This window comes from Macrotis lagotis, chromosome 7 (genome assembly GCF_037893015.1).
Source record: "Macrotis lagotis isolate mMagLag1 chromosome 7, bilby.v1.9.chrom.fasta, whole genome shotgun sequence".
Classification (NCBI taxonomy): Eukaryota; Metazoa; Chordata; class Mammalia; order Peramelemorphia; family Peramelidae; genus Macrotis; species Macrotis lagotis.
This window is the reverse complement of record NC_133664.1, coordinates 207766248-207782152: the sequence shown is the minus strand read 5'-3', so window position 1 is coordinate 207782152 and position 15905 is coordinate 207766248. Positions and strand designations below refer to the sequence as shown.

The following is a 15905-nucleotide window of genomic DNA, read 5'->3' as shown; positions in this document are numbered from 1 at the left end:
GGATGAATTACTGGGATGGTAGGTATTCTGGTCTAGTAAATTTCCCAAATAGATTAGATAAAATGTTTAGAAATCAAATAATCCTTCTGTCATGTAAGTTGTTTTTTAAAACAAAGGAAGATTGTATCTTAACAGATTCTGTAGGATGGTTTCAGTTGATCAATCTAGGGAAAAATCAAGCAGACTCAATCAACAAACATTTATTTATTATCAACTACATGATAGGCACTTGACAAAAGTCTGAATTTACTAAGAAAGATGAAGGATAGTCTCTGACCTCAACATACTCACAGTCTAATGGGGGAAACATAATAATTTTGTGTTTCTGTGTGTGGGTGTGTAACTTGAAGCTAATTAACACAGGAGGAAAGCTAGCATTAAAGAGGATTTCAGTTGTTCATTCATTTCAGTTATGCCCAATTATTTGTGACTCCAGGTGGGATTTGTGGCTAAGATGCGAAATGGATTGCCATTGTCTTTCTCTAGTTCATTTTACAGATGAGGAAACTGAAGCAAACAGGGTTAAGTACTTTCCTCAGGGTCACTCAGTTAGTATGTGTCTAAGACTAGATTTGAACTCAGAAAGATGAGCCTTTCTTACTCCAAGATTGGCATTCTATTCTCTATTCCCCCCAGCTGCTTTTACTGAGGATAGGGAAGAGCTTATTGTAGAAGGTAAGATATTATCTGAGATTTTAAGGCACTGAGTTGTTGAATAGCGGAGGAAGGTAATATGGTCAGACTATGGGCAAGTCATTTAATCCTGAATGTCTCACATCCAAGACTATCTCCAGTTGTCCTGATTCATATCTGGTCAATGAACCCAGATAGTTCCTGAAGAGAAAGTGAGACTGGTGACATAACACAGCACCCCCCTCATTCAAATCCAATTCATGTGCTTATCATGACATGACTTCCCTGATGTCATAGTCTTCTTCAAAAAAGTCTTCAAAAATGAAGGACAAACATCATGCTGCTGTTAGACACACTACAAATTGTAATGATGCAATTATAATTTGACAGTGCTTTGAGTGCCATGAATATAACCACATCACAAAATTTTATTTAAGTTTTATTATCACTACATATCCATAATATCAAAACAAGAAAAATAAAGGAAAAAGGAAGTTTTATTACAATATTTTTTAACTTGAGACTAGCTTCACCAGTACTATTGAACACTGAATGACTTTAGAATAAACCTTTGCTGCAGAATCAATAATGTTTTTAATTAATTTAAACAAAAAAAGGTAAAATTGCACTTTTATGTGAAACATACTGTGACAGAATCAATTTAATGTCAACTAACATCATTTCAGGCAGAAGTAAAGTTAAGCTACTTTATGCTTTCCCAATATTTTCAAAAATAAAAAAAATGAGATCTTTATCCTGATACAAATTTGCAATAAATATAACTTTTGAACTCAAATCACAGTTCCAACAGCATATATGACAGGTACATAACAAGAAATAATGTAATAAGTTTCTATAAATGTTTTCCAAGTAATGAATATATTCTCAATTATAATAATATGCTCATGGATTGATAATCAGTATTTGGTCAATATCTGTTGGTATGAAAAGACATTTTCAAAGACAAAATATGAAAAATCTCTTTGCACATCAGCATTAACAAGTGAGTATTTTCTATCCATTTTAAAGATAAAGAACACTAGCTTTGAACTTCAATTAAAGTAAAATATCACCTAAAAAGAATTTCATTTTTCTCATTAGTAGATCTGTATTACCTAAAAAATCATAATCAATTATTATACTACAATGAATTTCATCAAGAAAGTTTATGGAAATCTGATTTCTCTTTGTTTATACAGTATATCCCTCATTTTTGCTTCTTCACTTGCGAAGTCTAAAATATTTGCCAACCACTGCAATACAGAAAAAAAAAAGATTTTTAGTAAATTTTGATGCTCATTTATGTTCATATCATTAAAATATATAATAACAAAAGGACATATTCTTAATGTGATCAAAATTATTTATTTAAGATCAGGATCTGGCATTATTTGCAAGAACTTAAGAAATTTTCCCAGTAATCTTGCAAATAAGTAAAGATGTCCCCTGTATTCACTCATTTGACAAAAAGATTAAAAATATGGATTGAGAAAAAGAAACTGAGAATAACCATTATAAGGGGAAAGGGGGGAGATTAATACTATTTGTTGATGATCTAATTACTTAAATAAGTCACTGAAAATATTCTGACAACAACTTTAGTAAAGTAATAGGATAAAAAAATCAACTAATAAAAAGCATTATCCTTTCTTTCTGTACATTTCTTGGGATGGGGGAGGGGGAGGGAACCAAAATGGATATCTATGATGAGAAATTCCATTTTCAATAATGAAATTCCTTAAATATCTGCTTACCTCCCAAGATACTTAAATGTAAGACTTAAATGAATACAACTACAAAACAATTTTTACAAAATAGAAATAAAATAACCAGTATGAAGTCAATATTCATGCCTAGGTTAATACACTATTGACCAAATTATTACACAGATTTAGGGCTATACCAATCAAATCATAGAGATAATTTATGTAATTAAACAAAATAATAATAAAATTCACCAAACCATAGAGATACTTTATGTAATTAAACAAAATAATAATAAAATTCACTTGAAGGAATAAAAACTCAAGAAGAGATCTAAGAGGACAAAAGTAATAAGGAGGCTTAGTGCAATTAAAGTTGCAAAATACTACAAAGTTTTAATTATCAAAACTATTTGATTCTAGGCAAAAAAGAGTTTATCAGTGGAACCAAGTGCATAAATATAATTTAGAAACAAATAGATAAGATTGTAATGACGTAATTTCTGATTCAGCAACTCAAAAAGATTTCTAGGATCACATTGTGTAGAAAATCTCCTTCTAATTAGAAAGCAGAAATTCAAGAACAGTTTTGTCTTTCCATTTACCCATCTCTTGTGCCATATAGTAAGAATGTCTATCTCTGCCGTTTGTCTCATCAAAGCTACTACTAACAGCTCTTAGGGGAAAGAATACTGTCTCCTCTGCCTTCATACACATGTTTTGCTATGTTTTCAGGATATCTGGAGAAGAAATATGGAAGAGAAAAGTTAAGAAAAAAAAAAGCTCCAAATTCTTAATAAAGTGTGACCCCTTCCAACAGAACCTTTCACTTCTGACTTTTCAGGCTTCTGAAAGACAAAATTACAAAAAAGTGAATTTATGTTTGAGATGAAGAAAATCTCCATAATGATTCAAGCTGTCCAAAAGTTCAGTGGACTAAGTAGGTTCCCCTTTTTTTGAAAGTCTTTAAGAAGTTGGATAGCCATTAATTTAGCCAATTATAGTAGGGCTTCCTTGCATGTACGTGTTGGACTAGATGCAAAGTTTCTTCGAGCTCTCAAGTCCTGTGATTCTGTGATTGGTGACTGCCTTTCCTTCAAAAAAAAAAAAGCTCTAGCAGAACTTCTTGTCACATAGGAAACACTAAATAAATATTTTTTCATTCATTCATTCTTCCTCAAAGACTGAGACATCAATTCATCTTCAGGGCAGGTTGAAATGAGATAATTGGCAAATTTTTTATTCCTCTCAACAAGGTTCCCTGAAACCTGTCAATACCCAGAGGAAGATGTAGTAAAAGGTCCCAAACAAAGCATAATGGCTCTTTAAATTCCATTACATTTTTTAAAAAGTGGTTCATCCCACAGTAAATTCAAGTGGATAGGGAGTAGCTTTGATCAATCCCCTACAGTCATTTTTTATATTCTATTACTTTTTAAAAGCTACATTTATGGTCAGATATGATAAGAGTTAGGAAAGAATATAGATAGAGATGAGAAAACAAATGAAAAAAAATGAGAGCCAAAAGATGTAGGGAAAGGAAACAAGAGTCAAGAGAATGATGAAATTAAGGAAAAAAAGTTCCTTTTTTTTAGATTTCTAATGATAAAGTAACAAGACTCAGCTTGAAAGGAAAATAATGATGAATCCCTGGGGTCAGTCATAGGACTGAGTCTTACAGTTATTAAACTGAGGAAGAAATTAAGAGATGAAGATTAGTCAATACACCTTACCTGGGAAGGATTTAGAAAAGGAAAAACAGAGCAAATATCACAAACCTTTTTTTCTAAATTATAGGAAATTGAATCTAGAAGAGTAATTCTCATTGTAATTCACACTATATAGAATAGATATATAGAATATCTATAGATATTATATATTATTATATATTCTATAGAATATATAGATATATAGAATATCTATATTGAAAATTACTAAAAAGAAAAAAGAAAATACTAATGGTTATTCCCTTTAACTATTCAGAGAAATTGTCTTGGAAAAACAATAGACATCAGCATTCAGATCACAGTACCAGCAGTCAAAAACAACAGCTGACATGATGGAGACGCTAAAAATATTCTGAGGCTGTAAGTCTTGGTTGTTGCTTTTCATCACAGGAATGATGTATTTGGGTTGTGTTCCCCATATCTCAAAAATCACTTAATAGGAAGAATTCACTGAAATAACTTGGAGAAAGTAACAGATTTTTAGTCATTTGAGGTAAAAACTAGAACTTCACAGGATTTTCCTATGAAACCACCTTGGAAATTATCTAGTCCAATTTATTAATTTTACAGATAACAAAACTGGGGCCCAGAGTGGTTATTGGACTTGTTTAAGGCTAGAAAGGTGACAAACATCTAAGGCATGATTTGAATTCAAATTTTCTGACTTCAGTGTTCTTTCCCCTATAACATTAGCAGGGACCTTAGAGATAAGTTAGTTCAATTATCTTATTTTAAAGAAAAAAAAATGGGATTCAGAGGGAGCAAAGTGATGTGGTCAAAGTCACATGGTAACAAATAACAGAGCCCTTAAGATTTATTTACATTATTATAGTGATTGTAGTAATAAGTAATATTTATACAACACTTTAAAGTTGACAGTTATATATATGTGTATATTCACATACTTATTTGTTGTTATTTTTGTCATTTTTCAGGCCACTGACTCCATGATCCCATTTGGGGTTTCCCTAGCAAAGATAATGGAGTATTTCAAGTTTATTTTACAGATGAGAAAACCTAGTCAAACATGCTTAAGTGATCTGCTAGTGATCACACAGCTAGGAAGTGTCTGAGACCAGATCTGAAAGTGGGAGGATGAGTCTGGTGTACTGTACACCCTAGCTCTCCCCACAAAACTCTCTCTCTCTCTCTCTCTCTCTCTCTCTCTCTCTCTCTCTCACACACACACACACACACACACACAGTATATATATGTATATATATATATATACTCATATAGATGGCATACATACATTGATATGTATGTGTACACATATGAATAGACACATGCATGTATATGGGACAGTGACTTTGCTCAGCAGATAAGAGTGCCAGTATAGATAGACAGAAACAGATGCATCTATGTCTATGTGTGCATGTTTATGTGATGGTTATATGTATATTTGTTCATATGTATGCATATATATATATATATATATACATAATTTGATTCTTGCCACAATCCGGAGAAATAGGTGTTATTATCATCTTTTTACCAATGAGTAAACTGAGGCAGAGATCACATGACTTGCCCAGGGTCTCATGGTTACTAAATGTCTGATACTGAATTTGAACTCAGTTTTCTAGATTCCAAATCCAATTCTTTATCCATGGAACCACGTATGTTTCTGATCTTATTACTCTGCATTGCTTCATACAAGTTATCTTAAATTTCTCTCAATTTAGCATATTCATGATTTTTTATTCCATTATATTCACTTACCATAATTTTTGAGCCATTTCCCAATTGATGAGCACTCATTTTGTTACAAGATCTTTGCTATAAATATTTTTGTCCTTTTCCTTTTGTTCTTTGTCCTCTTCAGGGCATATGCCTAGAAGCAGCATGAGTAAATCAAAATATATGCATAGTAGTAACTTTTGAAGTATAGCTTCAAATATAGCTTCCCAGAAACATTAGAGCAATCCACAATAATCCTGCAAAGTTTATCAAGGGCACTTGACTTCTGATCCCAGACTTGCTCTATCTCCATGTCTGTCTCCATCTCAATCTCTCTGTCTCTGATTCTTTGTCTATCTGTCTCTCTCTACCTCTCAAATTTATTTATTTTTTTCTGAATTTAAAAAATAGAACAAGCATTTACATAGCAATAGACTAGGAAAAAAAGATGATTGTACACAAAACTGCAAATCTAAGATGCCTACTTGCTATTCCTTTCAAATATAAATCAGACTCTTGATCTAGTGCTCTCTTGATCATATGACTTCATTTATATGAATTAAACAAAATGAAACAAAAAATCAAGGATTAAAAGTGGAAAGCAAAGTATCTTTGGGCTGGATACTCCATAAATAGATCATATTTTGTTTTCAGGAAGAACTTCAGTTCAATGATATCATGATGTCTATATTTTTCCCTAATAAATTCTAGGAAAGAACACAGTGCAACTTTCTCTATTCATTTCCCCAGAAAGTTGTGAAATGTTTCTATATATCTAACCTGAATCCTTATAATTTATTTATCCTTTTCTTTCTGCTAAGATTTAAATATATGTAGAAGGTTATTAGAAAAGGAGGCATAGGAAAAGAAGAGAAGGGGATAAGGAAATATGGGCTTTTGGAAAAGGAAGAAAAGAGGAAAAATAAAACAGAAAAAGGAAATTCTTTTTGTTTTTTCTTACTCCAACCTTTCCCCACTTCAACTCAACCTTCATAGCTGGCAAAGTAATTTTCTTGTAATGCAAGTCTGATCATGTCAGTCTTTCTTGTTCAAAAAATTCAAATAGTTCCTTATTGTCTCAAGGATCAGATATAAACTCTTCTGCTTGACATTTCAACTTTTCACAAACAGGTCCCTTTCTAGTCTTCTTCTCTTAAATTTTAATCTCCATCTTTGTCACTGCAGTCCAGCCATTCTTGACTACCCACTGTGCTTTTGTCTTGGCTGTCTCCCATAACTGGGATACATTCTGTACTCTCCTGTTTCTTGGAATTTACTTCAAGGCTCACCTCAAGGACCATTTTATTTGTGAAATTTTCCTGCATATTCTAATATTTATGCAATTCTTTTGCCCATTAGAATGTAAATAAACTCTTTGAGGACTGGGTTAATTTTATTTTAGTTTGTTTATCCATGGTGCTTTCCACAGTGTCTGTTGCATAGTAAATACTTAATGTTTGTTGATTGATTGAAGAAAGCAAAGGGAAGTAGAAAAAAGAGGATAAGTAAAAATACCATCCTTTAATTACCATTCATTCTTTAATCCTTTTTTAAAGCTTATTTAGTATTTTATATTCCTCATATATAAAAACAATTTTTCTCAGTTATATATAAAAACATTTTTAACATCCTCTCCCTTCCTCCTCACCTATCCCTCCCCTCCCCATTGAGAAGGGAAGCAATTCTATGTGGGTCATGCAAAACATAATAGTCATGTTGTATAAGAAAATACAGACAAAACGTTCTCAAGAAAAATAAAGTTAAAAAAGTATGTTTCAATCTTTATTCAAACATCAATTCTCTCTCTGATGTTGAATAACATTTTTTTTCATCAAGAGTCCTTCAGAGGCGGCTAGGTTGCGCAGTGGATAGAGCACCGGCCCTGGAGTCAGGAGTACCTGGGTTCAAATCCGGTCTCAGACACTTAATAATTTCCTGGCTGTGTGGCCTTGGCCAAGCCACTTAACCCCGTTTGCCTTGCAAAAATCTTTTTTTTTCTTTTTTTAGGCTTTTGCAAGGCAAACGGGGTTAAGTGGCTTGGCCAAGGCCACACAGCCAGGAAATTATTAAGTGTCTGAGACCGGATTTGAACCCAGGTACTACTGACTCCAGGGCCGGTGCTCTATCCACTGCGCAACCTAGCCGCCCCTTTTGCGCCACCTAGCTGCTGCTGCCTTGTAAAAATCTTAAAAAACAAAGTCCTTTGGAGTTGTCTTGGATTGTTGTATTGCTGAAAAAAGCTTTCACAGCTGATTATTTTACAACATTGCTGTTTCTTTGTACATGGTACATTTCACTTTTCATTGGGTCATATATGTCATTCCAGGTTTTTCTGAGAACATTCCTGCTCATCATTTCTTATAGCAGAATAGTATTCCATCATAAACATATTCCACATTTTTCAGCCTTTCATTTCCCAGTTGATGGGTATTCCCTTAATTTCTAGTTCTTTGCCACCAGAAAAGATTTGCTATAAATATTTTTGTGCTTATAAGTCCTTTTTCTTTTTTTATCTCTATTTTTTATATTTTTTAATTTTTTTAAATCTCTATTTAGGAAAGAGACCTAGGAGTGGTATTGTGAGGTTAAAGACTATGCATGGTTTTTGTGACCCTTTGGGCTTAGTTCTACATTGCTTTATAAATTGATTGCATCAGGTTCAAACTCCACCAATAATGCATTAATGTCTCATTTTCCCCACATTCCTTCCAGAATTTATCTCTTGCCCATTCTCTCCTTTTAGCTAATCTAACAGATATCAAGTGCCTCAGAATTATTTTAATTTGCATTTCTCCAATCAATAGAACATTTTTTCAAGTGGCTATAAATAGCATTGATTACTTCATATGAAAACTGTTCATATCTTTTGATCATTTACCAATTAGACAATGGTTCTAATTTTATAAATTTGACTCAGTTCTATAAATGTTGGAGAAATGAGACCAATATAAGTTGCTTCAGAAGTTTTTTTCATAGTTTTTATTGCTAACATCCTATTTCCCCCCTTTTTATTCTATTCCCCTCTCCTTTCACACTGTACCTCTTCAAAAGTGTTTTGCATCTGACTATTCTCTCCCCCAGTCTGCCCTCCCTATATATCTATATATGTATATATATATATATATATATATATATATATATATATATACACAAAAAACTATATAAAATGAGAAAGTTTTTCTGAGTTACTAGTATCACCTTTCAATGTAGGAAAGGAAACAGTTTAAGCTTATTGTTTATTATTAATTTTATTAAATCCCTTATGTTGAATTATTAGTGATATAGTATGTTTTCATATGGTTGTTGATAATTTGAATATCCTGGTATGCCAAGACATCTAAACTTGAATTGCACAGTTGGGTCAGAAGTGAAAGTAAAAATATATGTTCAGCAGTTCTTACAAAATTTCTTTTGCTTCCTTGGAGTATAATATGCTGTAGGTTATTGTTTCATGCTTTAAGTATTTGTTTAATATATACTAGAGGAAATAAAGAATTGCCTTATCTCTAGTATTTATTTGACATAATGTATATTTTTTCTTAAAAGACTTTGTTCAGTCCTTTTAGGGGAGACCCTAGACATGAGCTATAGTTAATCTTTCAAAAGATTTTTCACTGGACTTCAGTATGGAGGCATAAGCTAGAAATCATGATAAAATCCTGATTCCTTCTCTTTGGGGTCAGGCCTTCCCCAGACTGAATCAGTTTGTCTCCAAATCAAGAGATCTTTGTAATAGGAAATAACCTTTGAATCTTGAGTTCTACTTACTTCCCTCTATAATCATTATACTAGTCTTTCCACATCTCTCCAAATGCTTCATAATTATCATTTTTTCCTGAAAAATAAATTCCATTATATTCTTATACCTCAGGCATTCCCCCAATAAATGGGAATTCATTTTTTTTTTAGTTCTTCGTCCTACAAGAAGTATTGCTATAAATGTTTTGGTGTACCTATAGATCTATTCTTTCTATCCTTCTAGATAGATCTATCTTCTTTCTTTCAACTACAGAGATAACTAAGTCAGAATATGAAATGTCATTACTTTTCTTGCATAATTCCAAACATATTTCCAATATTTGCTTGAATTCCCAAGGCTATCAACAATGTGTTCATATACCTGTTTTGCATATATTTCCCTAAGCAAAGTAATGAGACACAGATCTTGAGAGATAGACATGTCTTCCCACAGCTCATCAAATATTAACTATTTCTACTTTTTAGTCATCTTTATAAATTTTCCAGGCATGAGATGAAATTTCAGAGGAGTTTTAATTTGCATTTCTCTTATTAGTGATTTGGAACAATTTTTCAGAGAATCACTTATAGTTTGCAATTCATTTTTTGAAAACATTTTTTCTTTTTCTTCTCATACACTTTATTGAGTAATGGCTTTAGGTCATGACCTATTCAAGAGCAATGGCTCTTTGTAATCATCACATAATTTTCTAAGTACTCATTTATCATTGCTTTAATTTTAAGAGTTTGCTAAGAATCATAATTAGGTCCATATATTAGTTTGCGTAATAACCATACTCTATTAGTTCTATTTTGATCCCTAATTTCTTTTCATTATACTTATGCAGAACCAGTTATTTCTTGTCTATGTAATTGTGAATTTCCCCCCCCTTCTTTAAGTATATTAAGTTCAAATTCTTACTACTAAAGAAGTTCATAATACTTCTAGTGAATCATTTATTTACTCTTATGAACCTTCCCTCAGGGTGCCTAGCTTGGTGTCCTCCATGAATCTGATGATCTCCATGATGATGATAAAGTCATTTTTATCTTTTACAACATGCTAATAGAAATGTAATGAACAGTAACAATAAAGTAAAAATTTGATATTTTGCTTCTCTGAAGGCATTATATTAGGTGGTCTCACTTAATCTTTTGGGAAGACAAATTAGATAAAAATATATAGGACCATTTCCAATGTTTTTATTGCTGCCAAGGCAGCAAAAACTGACATTCCAATGCATTGGGCATTGAGTTATGCAAGCAGAATTATGGACAGGGTGAGCAGATGTAATTAGATAAGTCTGTGTCCTTATGTCCTTTTACCTATTTTTTTTCTACACAAATTAAGTCTCTGTGAGAATCCTGTTTCATATTTCACTGGTAGTCATTTGCTGAGAGCTTCCTTCTCCATTCTTCTTCAACTCAGTTCTTCCAGATACCTTCTGTCACTATCTTCACTTTCCCTGTTGCTTCGCTGAATGAGGTGGCCCTTCTCCTTGCCAAGACAAAAACGCTATATATTCACAAATGATCCCATTCCATTCTATCCTATCATTTCCATTCATTCCCAAGTTACATCATTCTCAATTCCTCACTCAACCTCCCCATATCCTATTTGTTGCCAATGTCCACTAATTTAACCTTCAAAATATGTCTCATAAATATCCCTCTTCTATCTTCTGACATTGCTACCATCCTAGCTAGTTCATGCATCTATCACCTAACTCTTGGGCTCTAATATTAATGGGTTACTTATTCTACCTGCCTCAAGTCTCTTCTTATTCAAGTCTGTTTTCCACTCAGCTTCCTAACAAGTAGATCTGACTATGACACTCCTCTGTGCAATAAAGAAATAAAGATGTCTTCCTATCATCTCCAGAACAAAATATAGAATCCTTTGGTGTTCAAAGTCCCTTATAACCTGCTCCTTCATACCTTTCCAGATTTCTTGTACCTTACTCCCCACCAACTTGCTTGATTGGTTGGTTCTTGCCCTTCATTAGGAAAGAAGACCAAAGTAACATCACTATGTTGCAGACAAGTTACAGTGTATTGGCCTGTGGCTGATCAGACCAATAGGAGCTCAGAATACTCTACAGCAGGTTGGGCACAAATAGTTCATGTGAACACCTGAGGTGGGTGGATATTCTGCCTTGCTCATAAAACACAGCACTCTCTCTGATAAGGGCACGCCATGCTGTGGGGTCCTGTGCCAATGTATTCTATGTTGAACAATCAATTCCAAAGATAGTCTTTTTGACAAGCATATGTTTGGCATTCTAACAATGTGGCCAGTCCAACATAGTGGCACCCTCTGTAGTAATGTTTGAATACTTGGTAGTTTAGCTCAACAAAGGACTTCAGTGTCTAGAATCTTATCCTGCCAGGTGATCTTCAGAATCTTTCTAACACAATGGAAATGGAAGAGATTCAGTTTCTTGTTGGTAAACTCTACATGTTTCAATGAATTCAGCACAATGGCTCTGTAGACCTTCAGTTTGGTAGTCAGTCTAATACCTCTTCTCTCCCACACTTTCTTCCAGAGTCTCCCAAATACTGAGTTATCTCTGGCAATGCATGTGTCAGCTTCATTATCAACATGTACCTTCCTGGAAAGTATACTGCCAAGGTAAGTGAATTTATCCATAGTATTGAAAACTCCTCTATTTGCTACAACCAAAGATTCCACATATGAATAGTGTGTTGGCTGATGAAGCACTTGTATTTTCTTAGTATTAACTGTTAGATCAAAATTAGCACAAGCAACTGAGACTAGATCCATACTTCGTTGCATCTCAGCTTTGGAGGCTGCACTGAGTAGATAATCATCTGCAAATAGAAAATCATGTGCCCATATTTTCTCTACTTTCCTTTTGGCTTGTAGCTTTTTCAAGTTGAAGAATTTACCAATAGTGCAGTATGCAGTAGCTGACTTTGATGTTGCATTCATTCTCAGGTAAAGTGTCTGATACATGGTTGAAAACATCATGATAAAAAGCATGGGAGCAAGGACATAACCTTGTTTCATTGCATTGATAACTGGGAAATCTGAAGAACAAAATTCATTATCTAAAACTCGGGCAAGAATGCCATCATGAAATTGATGTACAATACTGATCAACAGTATGAACAGCCTTGGTCAGAAAAATAAATGTTGTATACAGACGTCTGTTCTGCTCCTGGCATTTTTCGTGGAGTTGCTGGGCAGCAAGTACCGTATTGACTGTTCCTTGTCCCTTTCTGAAGTTCTCAAGTAGTATCTTCTAGGTGAAGGATTAGCCTATTAAAGAGGACTCTAGCAAGAATCTTGCCATCAATGACTAAGATTGGTACAGGATAATCTTATGCCTTTTGCTTTTTTTCTGTCTCTCCTGGGAGACAAACTTCAGTCAGTTTTTATTTGATCAACGAATCCCCAACCTTGTAAATCTCAGCTGGCATTCAAAACCTCTTCTTCAGCTAAGGTCTGATTGACTTCAACTGGAGATAAACAGTCAGTGACTTCTGCATTGATTGATGAAGGTTGGTTAAGGATACTATGGAAGCATTCAGCCCATCTCTCTAAGACTATGTCCCTATCACTAATCCATGTTTCTATCAGTCCTGAGTAGTTGACATACATTATATATTCTTGACCCATAAATTGCCTTCAGAGTATCATAAAAGCACTTTGAATTGTGACTATCTGCATTAAACTGAATTTCATCTGCCTTCTTAATGAGCCAAGAATTCTGCATCTCTCTAAGCTTCACCTATACTTTACTCTTATTAGAATTAAATGTTGCCATCTTAGAAATGAATGAACTATCCTGCTGGGTAAACCCTCTGGATTCTCATTTTTCATTTAGCAAAATCTGTATTTTCCCATTATTTTCATCAAACCAGTCTTGATGTTTGTAAGTGTTCTGAACCAGAGGAGCAAATGAAATGCTATATATACCAAATCTCTGAAAACTGCCCATTCCCTTTCTGTTCCACTGTTGCCAACTGTATATTGGCTCAACTTTCCCTCCAGGTTAGCAACAAATTTTCCCCACTCAGAGAAGCACTCTAATTTCACATTCATTCTTCTGGAGGTCATTTTGCCTTGGGCTCATCATTTCTTTTAAATGTAAATATTTAGCTTGGAGAGGATGATTCTAATCAGACCAGCTCTCTGTACTATACAATGCCTTCTTCACTCTTACATCCTGTATGTCTCTTCTCCTTACAGTCCCATAGTTTATTTGATGTCAATGTTTGCTGTGAGGAGGCATCCAGGAAGTTTTATTACATTTAGGTGAATGGAAGATGATGTTTCTGATGAGGTCATGAAATATTTAAGTCTTCAGTAGTAAGTGGCCATTGCTGTTATTCTTTTCCCCACTCCATTCCTTTCACACACTGCCTGCCATGTCTGGTAATATTAGCCTACTTTAGTGTTAAAATCACCCAGAATTAGAAGCTTGTCCTCTTTTGGTACATTGATGACAAGAGTCTCCAAGTCTTCATAAAATTTTTCTTTGACTTCATCAGGGTTTGTCATGGTGAGAATTTAGGCACTTGTAAGAAAAGCTATACAAAAGAAGACAGAATACTGTGGGTCTTGCTTCAAACAATTAGGAGGAGAAGGAGAATTTATACAATGACCTGTCAAAATATACTTCCTATGTATATGTCTCTGATACCAAGTAATACCATCATAAGCCCAAAGTGAAAGTTTTTCTGTCCTAGAGAAGCAAGTAAAAAGTTTAGAAAAATAAGTCTCTACTCTTAAAAGACTCCAAAAACTGAAAACAAGTATCACAATCAAGCAAACTTTTACCCATAGTTCATAGAAACTGTGACACTGAAAGTGACACCATTGAGAGATAAACTAGTAAAAAGAGGAACATGTAGAATTCTTCTTGGCTGGGTCATGTGAAGAAGCAGATGGAGGTAGGGGTGAGGGCAAGGTCAGAATGATGACTCCTGTCCTTGATCATGGGGACTTTTGAAAGTTGCTATTACAGATGATGGCTACTAGTAACTGAGGAAACCTAAAGAAGTCTAAAAACTGGAAGAATAGAGAAAGCCCTTTAAAATATTTGAGCTGAATCTTATATCCTGAAAAAAAAATACAGAATTTATATCCACAATTATGATCTCAGACAAAGTTATGGCTAAAATGGATTTAATTTAAAGAGATGAACAGAGTAATTACATTTTGATAAAAGGTACTGTACTATGCATACCAATATAGCATCTACATTTTAAAAAGAAAAATTAAATGAATTATAAATGAAGATAAACAGTAGTACTATAATCATGGGCAACTTTAATTTTCCCCTTGCAGAAGTAAATTAACTAAAAAATAAATAAGAAGGAAGTCAAGGAAGTGAATAAAATTTTAGATATGATAGTTATCTGAAAGGAATTGAATGGAAATAGAAAGAAATTCACCCTTTTCTCAGGGGTTCTTGGTACCTTTATAAAATATTTGTATACCACTGCATCTGGGCTCATCTTCAGTAGTACTGCTCTGTAACTTACCACTGAACCCAGATGATTCTATAAGAGAGAGTGAAGTTGGTGCCTCACTTATATCCAATTCTATAAGAGAGAGTGAAGTTGGTGCCTCACTTATATCCAATTCACTTGCAGGTCATGCTGTCACCATCCTAATGCCACGTTCCTTTTAGAGAACAAAGGACAAACAACAGCAATATATTAGCACATTGCTAGATTAGCAGAAAAGGAAATAGAATATCAAAATGACCTATTTTAGAAAAAGAAATTGAACAGGCCATAAATGAGTATCCTAGGAAAAAAAGTACCAGACCAAAAAGATTTACAGGTGAATTCTTTCAATCATTTAAAGAAAAACTAATTCCAATGTTAAATAAATTATTTAGAATAATAGACAAAGAAGGGATACCATCAAACTCTTTTAAAAAACAAATATTATAATGATAACTAAACTAGGAAAAATAAAAACAGAGGAAAAAATTATAAACAATTTCATTAATGAATTTAAATACAAAAATCCTAAATAAAATATCAGCTAAAAGATTACAATAATATATTACAAGGATTATTCATTATGATCAAGTGGGATTTATACCAGGAATACAGGGGTGGTTTAACAGAAGGAAAACTACTAACATAATTGATTATATGAATAATAAACAGTTAAAAAATAATATGATTATATCAATAGAAGTAAAAAACCTTGATTAAATACAATAGTAATTTCTATTAAAAAGCACTTGAAAGTATAATAATTAATGTATTTTTCCTTAAATTAATTTAAAAAATCTAAAATTATCAACTATCATTATTTGTAATGGGGATAAACTTCTTTCTTTCCAGTAACATCAGGTATGAAACAAGAATGCCCAGGGTCACCAATATTGGTGATCTTGGAAATCCTAGCAATAGCAATAAGAAGAAAAAATAGAA

General features: G+C 33.3%; 1 long non-coding RNA gene across 1 annotated transcript in view; it reads left to right on the top strand.

The window, feature by feature from the left end:
• Positions 1 to 15905, top strand: part of LOC141493379 (uncharacterized) — a 75670-nt gene that overhangs the window by 37922 nt on the left and 21843 nt on the right. Inside the window, exon 2 of the long non-coding RNA XR_012470200.1 lies at positions 12029 to 12114. This is a non-coding gene — a long non-coding RNA (uncharacterized LOC141493379). The remainder of the gene's footprint in view (positions 1 to 12028; positions 12115 to 15905) is intronic.